We start from the raw sequence: 14,165 nt of genomic DNA, 5'->3' as shown, positions 1-14,165 counted from the left end.
AAACGCTTTCAGTCCCCATCTCTACTTTAAATTGACATATATGGGTCCCGAAAACCCAGTGTAAAAGGAGCTGTCCATTCCGTGATTGATAGACTATCTTGCCCTCAAAATGGCAGATTCGAAACTGGACTGTAATTGTTCAGATCATTCATCCAGATGTATTTTTTAAAGATTTGAAAGGATCTCACATACCTTTAGATTTTTTTTTTGAAAGCATTCCTCCTGGTATGGTCATCATCATCGCATCAGTTAAAATAGTCTGCTCAAGAGTCACAAGTCACAATGGGTAAGGTTCAAGGAAGACTAACTGGAAGACTGCAGATCTCCGAGAATTATGTCCATCCTCAAGTTTCAAAAAAGACCTGCTATGCAGGTTTCTTTTTGAAAAGCAAAAGTCCAATGTCCTTTTGGGCACACAGAACCAGTCTACAGTTTTATGGAAGATAGCCAAAATATTGACCTTTAAAAAGCTAAATGTATCCACGTGCTTTTTCATAGCTTTCTTTTTGATTGACAGCTAGTTGTTATTTAACTAGCAGATATTTGCCATTGGACTGCTACAACTAAGACATAGTATACTCCTCCAAAATGCAGGTCTCGCTTTGTTTGCCTGAATCTTCATATTGGTGCGCCCTTGGAAAACGTCATAGAAATCAATGAAAGTGTTCTGATGATCTTTGTACTGCAGTTGCCCCAGGCAATATAATATGCATATCTTGCTGCTTAATCTACCTAGAGCAAACTCTATAATTTTGATGCATACCCATGAAGCATAGGACGAAATCTCTCTGTATGTAGTTGGGTTTTAGAATAATCAGTTCTCAGACTGTGGTCTGCAAAGAGCTATTTGGTCACGTGATTCTGGCTTTTCCTCTGGTTTCCAGCTGCTAAATTGCATTAGATTCCCTCTAAAAATACATTAAATACTTTCCAGCTATTACTTTGCACACAAGTAAGCAATTGGTGTAGGTGCCACAAGATTGTTATATGATAGTGAATGGGAGGGAATGTGGCTCATTAGTGCCTTATTAAGGTATGATCATATTATGGGAAAAGTTTGTTGATCCTCATTTTTAAACCATACTTAACAGCAGCAAATATAATGATGGTCTTAATATCAGTTTTGCAGTAAGAATAGAACAGATGAAATAATGAGGTTACTTATGGCTGTTCCTTGAAATTATTTACGACTGTTCTTTTAAAGTTGGCATACACTAGGAATTGTGGGGTTTTTTTTATAAGGATTCTGTGATTTAGCTTCCCCTGGAAAAGAAAGTATTTCATGTCTTAGGACAAAACAATTAATTAACTTTAAAATACATTGTTCTGTATTTACCACTTCTCAAGCTGGACTAAATACCGAGGGCAGTAACACCCTGTCCTGAAAATACAACTGAGTTTTCTAAATTAAATAAAAAAACTCGACCTGGTCTATTATTATTGGTGTCAAATTGTTTTGTGAAAGGCATGTCACAATTAACAAGACAGCCATTCAACCAAATTTATGGCTTTTATTCTTTTTAACCTAATGAAGGCTATAAAGTATGATCATGTACTACTCATAAAATAGTACCATATAACACTATTCAGTTTTGAGAAGAGCTTAAATTGTCATCTTTTTGTTGGACTAATGATCAAATATTGATATTTCTTCAATTCATACAAACTTATTGCATGGAGCTTGGTCAATATATTCTGATGTTCACACCAGGGATTTGGAAATCAATGTAGTTTTCCTGTTATTCTCTTATGATTAAATCAATTGAAGTTATTTACTCATAGCACAAAATATGCACAACTGCCAACCCTATGGCTTTTTTGAATTGCTTTCTTGCTACCATTGCCCTCTAATGAGAAGGTGCAGGTTTTCTTCAGGGGTTGACTAAACCTGCTCATGTATACCAGCAATTTGAGGTGCACAAATTGTTCGTTATTAAAGGCTACCAGTGTTCCCACCAAAATGCATCTTTATCATTTGCCACTGCATTAACATTGACAAAACAGAGTAATACTAAAACTCAGCAGTGTTGATCAGACAATGGCAAAATGACAGTCATAAGAGCTACAAGCATGGTTTATGACATGTCTGTGGCAATCTAGAGAGACCAGGAAAAACAATGGAAATATCAATTCCATTGAATAGTAAGGCAAGTCTTGGTGAGCAGCCTCATTTCAATCAGGTATGAAGCCGTTTAGGAATGACTGCTCCCCGCTTAAAATGGGGGGCACCCTTTGCATGGACGCGTGCAGCCCCTAGATCTGGAGCGGCTCCAACAGCATAGGCTTGGCTTTGCCTTCCCTCAGGTGGGATACCTGGAGGTCTCCACCTACCTCAGTCAGTTGTCCAATCCCACCTGGGGGAAGCGTTGCCAAGGAGACCAGGCCAGGTAGGGGAGAGATTACCTGCCCACACAATAGAGGGAGGATCTTACCTAGGAATCCTCACTTGGCTCCAGAGCTTCTCCCACCCTGCCCACCCTCAGTTAAGGTCTTATTTTGCAGGTTAACTTTTCTTCACAGGTTTTGCAGGTTAACTTTTCTTCACAGGTATGCGGGCGCTGCTACGTTAAGGTCGCTGTTAAAGGGCCGGAAAGGAATTTCCCTGCATTGGCAGGTTTCGCCTTTCCCGTAGCAAAACGTCACAACTTTGGCGGTATCAGGCCTTGGGCGGAATCCTTTTGTCCATCTTCCTCTTGCGGCGGCGATACCAGGGTTCCCCGTTAAAGGGGTTTTCTGAAGGGAGGCTTTGGCCGTACACCGAAAGGTCGTCATTGCTCCCTCCTGCGGCGGCGGCGTTACGGGGGCGGCCATCTCTGCTTGAACATATGTTCTCCAGAGCCGGCCCATCCCCCCCCCACACTGGATAACCCTGATGCTCCCTTGGTCCCCGGCTGGGAGAACGCCCAATGCCTGAGCCAAGGTCTACCCACATTTGAAATTTAATAAAGTTGTGGCCAATTTAATCCCATAGCACGTTGTCTTGAGTCGTTATTCACATGACAGGGGACCGTGCAGGATCTGGGGACTCCGCCTGTCCACGCAAAATGGTAGAACACTTGAATTAACTCCGTTCTTACTGAAATAATGTGTTCTAAAAACTGGACTTTACAAACATAGGTTGATAGCTTAAGACTTCATCGATCTTTATAATATTGATAATTATCTAGCCAAAAATCTGTGGGTATATAGGACAGTGCTGATGGAATCCTAATACTCTCAAATTGTTATTTTTAGAGGGGATATGATCAACAATGTTGTCTCCAATGCTGTAGAAGATATAGCACAAATAGGGCTTAAGTTTTAAATGGTTGAATAACTAGAGGAACCAGCATATATTAAGTCATGATGGGTTCATAACAGCCTGGGGAAACATGGGGTGGTGGTGGTGGATTGTTTTATAAAACTGTCTTTTAACTATCTGGATTTGTCTTTGTTTTAAATGTATTGCAACCAGCCCTGGGATCACATGATAAAGGGAAGGCTAAAAATGCTAAATAAATAAAATAAATAAATAAATAAAATAAAATAATAAAGTGGAAGGAAAAAGAGACATTTGTGATCACATTTCCTGTTACCACAAAATGTCCCTGAGCTTGCACTTATCTACATTCATGTGGAAGCAGTAGTATGTGAACTGAAAGTCGATGAAATCAGTTTACAGTTGAATATGAATGATTCAAAAAGAGGTGTGGCAAGCATGATCATGTATACTTCCAGTTCCCTTACTACTTTGATGAGATTGTGGGCAAGGGTTAGACTTGAGGCCCCCATTTAAAGCAGTATCATACCATTTTAACAGTCATAGCATTCCCCAAGGCATCCTGGGAACAGTAGTTTGTTAAGGGGGGCTGATAATTGTTGGGAGGCCCACATTTGCCTCGCAGAGCTGCTGTTCTGAGTTGCCTAGGAAGAGGGGTTAATTGTTAAACCACTCTAGGACTTGTAACTCTTTGAGGGGAATAGGGGTCTCCAAACAACGCTCAGCACCCTTAACACAAATTACAGTTCCCGGGATTCTTTGGAAGCCTTGACTGTTAAAGTGGTATAATAGTGCTTTAAATGAGGCTTAAGAATGTTCATGAGTAGGGAATTTGATTACCTGTGATATTTCCACATCTCTCAACTGGTCCCGAGACTGTGCTGAATCAACATATTGATTAAACTTATCCCAAATCTCAACCACAACAAAACACCTATGACCCACTATTCTGTCCTGTATGTGGATTGACTTGTCTTTTGCCATAGTGGAAAGTGGTAAAGCTCATGTCCTGAGTTTTGACAGCTTGGTTTTTCAGAAGATGATAGATAGATAGATAGTACTATATTTGTCCTAAATTTCAGCATTCTAGCTGGTAGAGATCTTCCCTAACAATTCTGATACTCCCAGATTGATTACAAATCCTAGTCAACATGGGTCTTAAAAGTTAATGGTAAGGTCTTAAAAATCAATGCTAGCATGAACTAGACATCAGTGGAGCAACTTCAAATTAGAGTACTATGACCTGAACTCTTAGAACCAACAGCAAGCACATGAGACTACAATACTCTGAATGTAGCAGAGTCTGCTAATAGAAATTCCCAGGGGAGCCATTCGGGGGAACTGTGGAAATTCCACCTAAGTTTAGTAAAATTATATTCCATTGCCAAAATATGAAGATATAAAGTCAAGAGAATGATACTATAACATTAAACAAATTGGAGTAATATATCTGACAATAATCACAGTGCAAAACTGAATTTTCTATTTATCTATGTGATCCTGAGGTTTGTGTGGAGTAGTGGGCAACTCCAAGCAGGCTAATTCATACAAATTAGTTATTCTTGAAAACATCTTACCATTTTATTCAGTTGTGAAAAGATGGGATAAGAGCAAATTGTTCCTCTCTTGTATACAGCATTCAACTAACAGAATAGTTAATCAAATCCATGTTGATAGGTGTCAGAATCTCCCAGATATAATAAACAGCATATACCATATGACAGTGTACACACACCACACCACACCACACACGGTTCCAAAAGCAGAGATTTGCACAGCATTTTAGGGTTGTATATTTAAAACATTGGCTGTTTCAGCTGTGTGCAGGGGTGCCAACTTGAATGAAATATTGGTGTGCCAGGTAAGTCCCCCTCTCCTCGCATGATGTGGGAAATGCACACCATTTGAATGTCAATGCCTATCAACATTGGGAGGGCCCAGCCCCCTCAAATATTTTATTGGGGGGCTGGAGGGACCCCGGCTCCTAAGAGTTGGCTCCTATGTTCTACAAGCCCAACCCTGGCCCCTCTTGGCTGCAGAACCATAATGGGAAAGGAGAAGAAAGAGTGGAGGGGACGATCCATGTGGAGAGGTCTTGTAGCAACAATAGCTTGGGGTTGGTGGCATTTCTTTTAAAAACAAGTTATCTGCACAGAGGTAGCAAGGGAGATTTCTTACACCAGAGTCATTGGCCATTATGTAGCACTGTCCAACCACAGAGTGCATGGATCTGCCTTCACAGTCTGAGGTGGCTGTGCCCCTGAGTGCCAGTTGCTGGAGGCCACAGAAGGGAAGAGTGGCCCTTGAGCTTGGGTCCTGCTTGCCAATTTCCTACTGGGACATCTGCTTGCCCACTAGGGGAGCATGATGCTAGACTGAATGGGCCCTCTTTGGCCTGGTCCAGCAGGTTCTTCCTATGTTCTTAGAAGTTGTAGTCCAAAAGACCTGAAAGGTATGATGTTAGCTACCCCTGGCCTACATTACTGACAGGGAAGAATTGGCTTCTTTATTCCTTATTAATTATCTCCCTGCTTTTCTTTGGTGTTTGTGTGGGGGGAATGGACTTTCTGCGTTTCTCTCCCTTCTGGTTGGAAGGAGTGCGGATTTTCCACCAAAGCTCCTGCCATTGTACATTCAGTAATTCATTAATGACACACCTGAAAGGGCGGTTGCCTTCCCTCCCCTATGCTGTCCCTTCATGAGACTGAAGACTGCCAAGACTTCCAAGAACACCTCTAAAGCCTGGCCATCACTCAGACTCTCATCTCATTACACACGTCAATAAAACTTAGTGGCCGTCTCTCTCCACGAGCAATCTTGCTAATGGATATGGAGCCATGATTGCAAACAGCGTTTTGCATACAGGAAAGCTGGTTTTGCATGTATCTTGGCAAAACCTAATACAGTGGAAGCACAGGGTCGATCTTCTTCTTCTTCTTCTTCTTCTTCTTCTTCTTCTTCTTCTTCTTCTGTGATGTGACTGGCAGGCTGCTTGAGAAGCGAGGAAACGCTTCCGGCAGCCTCATTTCCTCATAAAGACAATAGCTTCCCCTGAAGGCTGTTTCCAGCTGTAGCCACTTGGAAGTACCCACATCAAGCATGTATCACACAGATCTGTCAGTTAGTTCTGGAGCCAGAAAATTGTTGTTTCAAATGTTACAGTACAGGAAAATCGCCTCTCTGCACTCGCTGCCAAAAAAATGACAGCTTAATTTATGCCATGCTGAAGCTACATTACAGAGCCATTGAGGCTGGCAGTTAAGTACACTCCATGCTCACATCTCTCTCCCCCCCTTATGCAAGTGCACTGGGGAGAGATACACAGGGGCTGTAATAGGGACAATTGGCTGCAGTGTTTTCCATGTCAGTGGAACTAAATACAGGTGAAATGGTTAGCAGCCATAAAATGATTTATTTATTTTTTTACCTTGTATGCAAAACGTGGCGTAGCAAGCATGTACATTCCCAAATAATTGGGAGAGATGTTTGGTGGAATTGGTATGCATGCAATAGACTATGGAGAGGTTTGTTCACGTCAAGTCCCCAGGTTTTATGTGGAGTGGGAAGGCGCCGTGATATTATCCATGCCTTTGAAAATTATTCTGTATCCTTGGTTCAAGACCTTCAGAACCTGGCCATGTTTACACTTTCTGAAATTAAAAAATCTGACAGCATTAAAGCACAGCCAAGTGTCAATATTTGTCATCAAGGTTTTCAGTAGGTATTAAAGATGCACACTCCAGTTTTGAAAGTGAACAACAAAATCCCATCCAATTATCCCCCAGGATGTATCGAAAGATTGTTATTGTATAGCTGAGGCCAAAGTGTAATCTCTTTAATACCAGAACAGCCATCAGCCACATATTTTGGCAAAGTGTTAATAGCAGAACTGGGGATTACCATGTGATATTCTTTTCCTCAGCTGCCAGGTTTATTTATATGAAACCTATAGTAATCCCCCACCCCCAAGGATTTCTTGATATTAAATAAAAAGCTGGAAAATGAGAAAGCAATTCACTTTTATGAATTCAGCAAGGACAAAAAAAAGAGAGAGACCAGAATTTTAGACCTTGTTTTATTCATTCTACTTCCTTTTTGCTTTTATGGCACATCTCCATTCTAATGCCAGCAGAAATCTGATGCTTGTTTAAAATACTTCTGTAGATCTAAAAGAGCAGCTGTGTGAAAGAATATCAAGAAATGTGGGATTATAAATTAAAACTATTATTCAGAGTTAGGGTCCCATTGAACTAAATGGGACCTACTTTTTAGTAGACATGCATAGGATTGCACAGAGTGGTTTTGATTGAAGATACAATTGCTTCCCCCAACCCCAGCCCCCAGAACAGGCAACTCTCCGCAAGTCGTGGGAGCCTGGCGCCGGGCTCCCGTGCCTTGCAGAGAGCTGCATGAAGTCTGGGCGCGCCCAGGCTTCAGCATGCAGGCAACTCTCCGCAAGCTGTGGGAGCCCAGCGCCGGGCTCCCACGGCTTGCGGAGAGCTGCGCGAAGCCTGAAGAGCGAGAGGGGTCGGTGTGCACCGACCCCTCTCACTCTCCAGGCTTCAGCGAAAGCCTGCATTCACTCCATAGGACGCACACACATTTTCCCTTCATTTTTGGAGGGGAAAAAGTGCGTCCTATAGGGCGAAAAATACGGTATTTACACATATATACAACCTGAGTTTGTGATGGTGGGGTTCACAGCATTAACACCCCAATAGGGTCCTGCTTCTCCCATAACTGTAGCCTAGGATTCAAACAGCAATCAAACATCATGCTCTGACCCTCTCTCCAGCTTGCTGCTTTTACCAATCAGCACCCTTCTTTTCTCTAAGTCACATCTCAGCCAACTCTCAACTCTGGATTTTGTTTTTCTAACTATCTCAGAGCTGGAGGAGGGGTTCCACTCAGTTGCTGTCTAGCACAGAGCCCCCACCCCTTGTCTTTCTTAATAACTCATTACCTTCCCTTTGTTCTCTTAATGCCTCGTCTCCCAGGCAATCTCCTGAACACAGGAAGCTGGGTCCAGGAATTAGAAGACTGGCATCCAGTTTAAATCTCCAAGTGGAATTTAGATAACTCTGCTTTCATCATTCTAACTGAGCATTCAGTTTTGGTCCTGAAGATGCAGAAGCAAAGGCCAAGACAACTTCAAGGATCTAGCTAGGCCAGGCTAGACAATAAAGATAACAATCCGTCTTGTAGTGGAAGACTGCCATTGACTACAAGCACAAGTGCCATCTGGCTAGCTGGCAGGGGTGGCAATGACATTAACTTAAGATCAGGTTTCACAGAGCAGGTGGCAAGAAGTATTTGTTACATGTGCTTCTGGCAAATCTGTTTTACCTGGACATTTGTTCATTGCTTTGTGTTGTCATTGGCTTTGGAACCAGTGTGGGTTATCCAACAGCTTCAAGAGAGGGGAAAGAAGACTGAATTACTTTGCTTCAACCCTTTTAAAGAATGGAGGCTATAATATATTTAGTGTCTCTAATGCAGGCATGTCCAAAGTCCGTTTTGGGGGCTTAATATGCGGTCCACCGGTTGGTTTAATCCAGACCCTTAAAAAAAAAAAAAAAGCTCAATAACTTTGGGGTAAAATCATAAAAAAGCTCAACAACTTAAATCCTAAAAAAGGTCAACAATTTTGGTTGGCCCTCATGCATGTTCACTTCATCAAATATGGCCCTCTTTGAAAAAAGTTTGGGCACCCCTTCTCTAATGGGATAGCAAACGGGGATGCCAGGCAATACATAGACAATCTTAGTGAATTCACATCAATGAAGCCTCATGTCATTCACACAAGGACCCTGCAGGAGTTTGCTCAGCGTACGTCAAAACATTAGCTATCGTACTTGTGTCGGTTCAAAAGATTGTTGAATAGTGTCTCTCTCTTCTTCTTTTTTTAACTGACAAGGGTGATCCTGGAAATTGCAGAGCCAATTAGCTTGACTGCTACAGTTCTTAAGAAGTTAGAACAGAGAACAGGAGCGGTTGGTGAGGTGGGGCAGCAGCACTCCTCTGAGCTTCAGTCGCTTGCATCACTGCTGCATACCAGAATGGGATGAAGGTGAGGAGGTCAATCAGTAGCCATGAACCTGCATGGTGCTGCCCTCTCTACCCCCTGCTTTCAACACCATGGTGTGACCCCAGCTGGTAAAGATGCGGATATCCTTGGTTACCTATCAACAGCCATATGTATTGTGTGCAACAGTAGCAAATGCCGACCATATCTGCTCAATTGATTTCTGTTTCGGATACAGAAAAAATAAGTGAGCACCAGCAACTTCTGTTCTCATCTGAATTTTCCAACATCCCTAGTAACAAAACACTTGTACTTGGGCAACACAAAAATCTGCCTTCCTGCTGGGTCAGAGTCAGACTATTAGTCCATCTAGCTCTCTCTTTTCCACTGTGACTGGCACCTACTCTGGGGTCCTAGGCAGAGGTCTTCCATAACACCAGCTCCTTTGAGCTAGAAATTTGAGAGATGGAACCTGGGACATTCTGCATGCAAAGCATGAGCTCCACAGCTGAAGTACAGTCACTCCCCAAGTCTGGTGCTATTCAAATTATCTTATGCTTGAACCTTCCTTTTCATACCATTTTTTTCTTCTTCAGTGATTTATTACAGTTACTCTAGGCCTGGAGAGCAGAAGAGAAGCCAGCTTTAGCTTCTGTCACTGGCCAGGGGACCAAGGGCCACTGAGAGGTCGCAGCTGCTGCCTCCCAGGAAGAACATCAAGGCAAGAGGAAGACCAAGCTGCTCTGCTCCATCAGGAGCTGCAGGTCGTTTACTTCCCTCCTGCCCTGCCAGAAAGTGCACTTGTCTCCAACTTCCAGTTGCCATGGAACTACTGAGCTGAAGGGCAGAACGCTGTAGTTTCTGCTGTTGGTCAGGGCCAAGGGCAATTTGGAGGCTTTCCTCCACTTCCTCCCAGGAAGGACATAATGGCAAGTGGGAGATGGGCCTGGCCCCATCGATCGGCCAGAGAAAGTGCAGCTCCAATCCCCTGCATCTCCAGATGTTGCTGTGAAAGACTCTTGCCTAAAGCCCTTAACAACTTGTCTACATATCTACAGTATATCTCAAGAACCCTTACTTCCCTGCCCAGTCACTGAGATCTTCTGCAGAGTCGCTATTGATGGTTGCCCATGACTCAGATGCACAGCCCATAGCCACTGGGAGCTGTTGGCCCAATTTTATCGAACTCCCATCCCATCTAGCTGAGGCCAGACAGGCCCCAATTTGTTGAACTTCCAGCATCTACTGAAGGTTTTATTTTTCCTGCCTTTGAATTTTTTGCCCATTTTTATTTTAATTGTGCTATATCACATTCCTCGTACACTGCTTAGAGACGATTGTAAGCAAGCAGTTGATAGATGATAGATAGATAGATAGATGATAGATAGATAGATAGATGATAGATAGATAGATGATAGATAGCAAGCTCAGGAGAGCTACTGCCAGTTGATATGGACATTATTGAACTAGGTAGTTCAATTGATCTATTCATGTCTTTCAGTATTGCTTCTCCCTCCCTGCTAGAAAGAACATTCAGCTCCAGGTGCCAGTTGCCTGTAGAAATAAGGGGAAAGGATGCTCCCCCCCCCAATCCATCTGCCACAGGGGCAGGTGCCACCAGCCCCTATTCAAGTTAGAACACCAGCCGCCTCTGAACAAGATGTAAATGCCCCCATATACTTACCAATTAGCCTTGGCCTGTGAGACCTCCCCTCCCTTTCTCTTCTGTTCTCCTTCCCACATGTGTCTGGTCTTTTAAAGTTCACAAGCCCAATGGTGGGGCTTGTCTGTCATTAAAAAAAGAGAGAGGGAGACTGCTATGAGCCACTTTGGGAGGAAATTGTCTGAAAAATTGGATTGAAATATAATAAACAAGCCTCTGTATTTCATATTCTAACAGTTCTTTGTGTTGGGTTTTAAAGTGGCTTGAGTCATCTTAAGACATAAGAAAACAAATTGAACCAAAACTCTAAATAGGCACAAATCACACAACTCAAGAATGCTGGGGAATGTAAAATTGTTATACATTTTGTTCAGGAATAAGACATCCATCCCTTGTATGTGACCCTTTTAAAAGCAGGAATGTTGTGAGCAATGTGCTTAAGTAGGGCTTACATTGTATCGACCAACTCTCACACTAATGGCGTCTTTGATCCTCTACATAAGAGAATGTGTGGCTGCAGGCCAGCAATAATAGCTAAAGAGAAACCTTTAAAGAGTCAGAAGCTTTTCTTCTTTCTGTTTGTTTGGGTTTTTTTGGTCATGAAAATCAAACACGTAGCCAAAGGGCATCATAAATATATTTGATCACACTTCTGGGGGTTTCCAAATAGGGCGATTGGAAAGCCTCCCTTTGCGACAGTGCTAGTCCAGAATCAGATCAAATTGTTATAAAACAGGCAATTAAACAGGAGGAAGGAATCCCTGCAAGAATTCCTGTGGATGATCCTTACTTAAGTGTGCTCATTCACAGAAGCTGAGGAAAAAGGTTTCTACTTCTCTTTGGTGGCAGTGAAGCAGTTGGAAAAGGAATCTTTGCAAACTATGCATATGACTTGACCTTAACTTTCCCAAGAGATGGGTTCTAGATACATTTCTGCTTCAAATGGGTGAGTATTTTCCTGCAAAATAAGGAACCCAGTAAAGAAGCTTTCCCCAACCTGGTGTCCTGCAGGTGTTTTAAACTACAATTCCCATCAGCCCCAGCCTAGAAGGCATTAGGCTGGCGGCGGCTGCAGTGGAATAAAGTATGTCATGCCTCCTTATCTGTAGCCTGTAAATTTCAGCCGTTAATTGGGAGAACTCCTTGGCAATTCACAGATAATTTTGGGGGGAGCAATTCAGTGTTGTGCTGTTACAAACCTTCTGTCAGCACAAATATAATTGACAGAACCATTTCCTGTCGCCCTCCCACTGCACACTGTTCTGGGGTTCTCCTGCCCCCACAGAGGTTATTTTGGGTTTTAGGGGGCAGGCAAGGAGAGGTGAGGGAGGAATCCCCACTGCGCTAATGGAATTCCTTGTGCTGGCTTCTGCTAATAATAATAATAATAATAATAATAATAATAATAATAATAATAATAATAATAATTCATACCCCACCCTCCCCAGCCAAGACTGGGCTCAGGGCTGCTAACACCAGGTATAAAAAATTGATTAAAATACAACTTAAAAACAAGATTAAAATACAACATTAAAATGCAGCCTCATTTCATTTAGTTGAATCCAGCCCACTGTCTTAACTCTCAAAATAGAAAAGAGAACACCCTAGACATGTTTTTCATATCCCCCACAATAGCACTGGATTATGTTGGCATTAGTTTGATCCCTGCATTGTTGCATAATAATACTGTATGTAGACAGAATGTGGCCTGGGATAGCTCAGATGGTAGAGCATGAGACTCTTAATCTCAGGTTGTGGGTTTGAGCCACAAGTTGGTCAAAAGATTCCTGCTTTGCAGGGGATTGGACTCAATGACCTTCACAGTCTCTTCCAACTCTACAATTCTATGATTCTATGCCACGGACTAAAATAAAATATCTGGACCTGCTTGACAAAGATGCCGAGACCCTATGTTCTGAGGAAAGCAATCGAAGTAAGGCATATCACATATTTATTTGTTTTGGGCAGAACAAGTTCTGCTGATGCAAGAATTATTCAGGAAGCACAGGAATGATATCGTAAATGGAGGATGAAATAAACAGTTTGTGGATTGCGGCTCTTCTGTTTCAAGTAATGAGTTCATTTGGTCAATTCATGACTTTAAAAAATGCCACCACTGTACACATAGGACGTTATTCAGAGAAAGTTACATTTAAGTCCTTTTGAAACCAGTGGAGCTTGATGGATTAAGTGGAAACCTTGATGATAAGAGGAAAACATGAGAGACCTAGGGTGGCTTCTAAATATATTTATGCTAACAAAATACTAAGAAGTGACCAAGCAGGCTCTAATGGCTGAGACAGCATAAAACCGCTCATACTAAATTTGTAACAAGCTCCATCCTTGCTTCAAATCCTGGTTAGGGGAAACCCTTGTTGGCATTAACCTTGGTCTGCAGTCATACCAAGCAGCAATGGACAAGGCAATTGGAAAAGAGGATAATTTGTACTTGAAAGGTCAGTGGCTGGGAGAAAGATACATACAGTCCCATGACCCAATCCTAATACTTTAACCCTGGTGCAGAAGTAATGCCTCAGCCTTCTGTATCTACTAGTCCATGGCAAATGGAAGGGGAAGAAATGGAGGCAGTGAGAGATTTTACTTTCTTAGGCTCCATGATCACTGCAGATGGTGACAGCAGTCACAAAATTAAAAGATGCCTGCTTGTTGGAAGAAAAGCGATGACAAACCTAGACAGCATCTTTAAAAGCAGCTTGCCGACAAAAGTCTGTATAGTTAAACTATGGTTTTCCCAGTAGTGATGTATGGAAGTGAGAGCTGGACCATAAAGAAGGCTGATTGCCGAAGAATTGATGCTTTTGAATAATGGTGCTGGAGGAGACTCTTGAGAGACCCATGGACTGCAAGAAGATCAAACCTATCCATTCTGAGGAAATCAGCCCTGAGTGCTCACTGGAAGGACAGATCCTGAAGCTGAGGTTCCAATACTTTGGCTACCTCATGAGAAGAGAAGACTCCCTGGAAAAGACCCTGATGTTGGGAAAGATGGAGGGCACAAGGAGAAGGGGACGACAGAGGACGAGATGGTTGGACAGTATTCTTGAAGCTACCAGCATGAGTTTGACCAAACTGCGGGAGGCAGTAGAAGACAGAAGTGCCTGGTGTGCTCTGGTCCATGGGGTCATGAAGAGTCGGACACATCTAAACAACTAAACAACAACAACAAAACACAAAAACACAAAAACAAGTGAGAATCA

The 14,165-nt window shown here is 42.5% G+C and overlaps 1 long non-coding RNA gene across 1 annotated transcript in view; it reads left to right on the top strand.

The window, feature by feature from the left end:
• LOC310690113 overlaps positions 1 to 9,323 on the top strand; it is a 53,209-nt gene extending 43,886 nt beyond the window's left edge. Inside the window, exon 3 of the long non-coding RNA XR_014517916.1 lies at positions 9,177 to 9,323. This is a non-coding gene — a long non-coding RNA (uncharacterized lncRNA). The remainder of the gene's footprint in view (positions 1 to 9,176) is intronic.
• The last annotated feature ends 4,842 nt before the right edge of the window (positions 9,324 to 14,165 follow it).

This window comes from Podarcis liolepis (genome assembly GCF_965112155.1).
Source record: "Podarcis liolepis genome assembly, chromosome: 12".
NCBI classification, from domain to species: Eukaryota; Metazoa; Chordata; class Lepidosauria; order Squamata; family Lacertidae; genus Podarcis; species Podarcis liolepis.
Note: the sequence above shows the minus strand (reverse complement) of the source record. Positions and strands in the feature narration are given on the sequence as shown.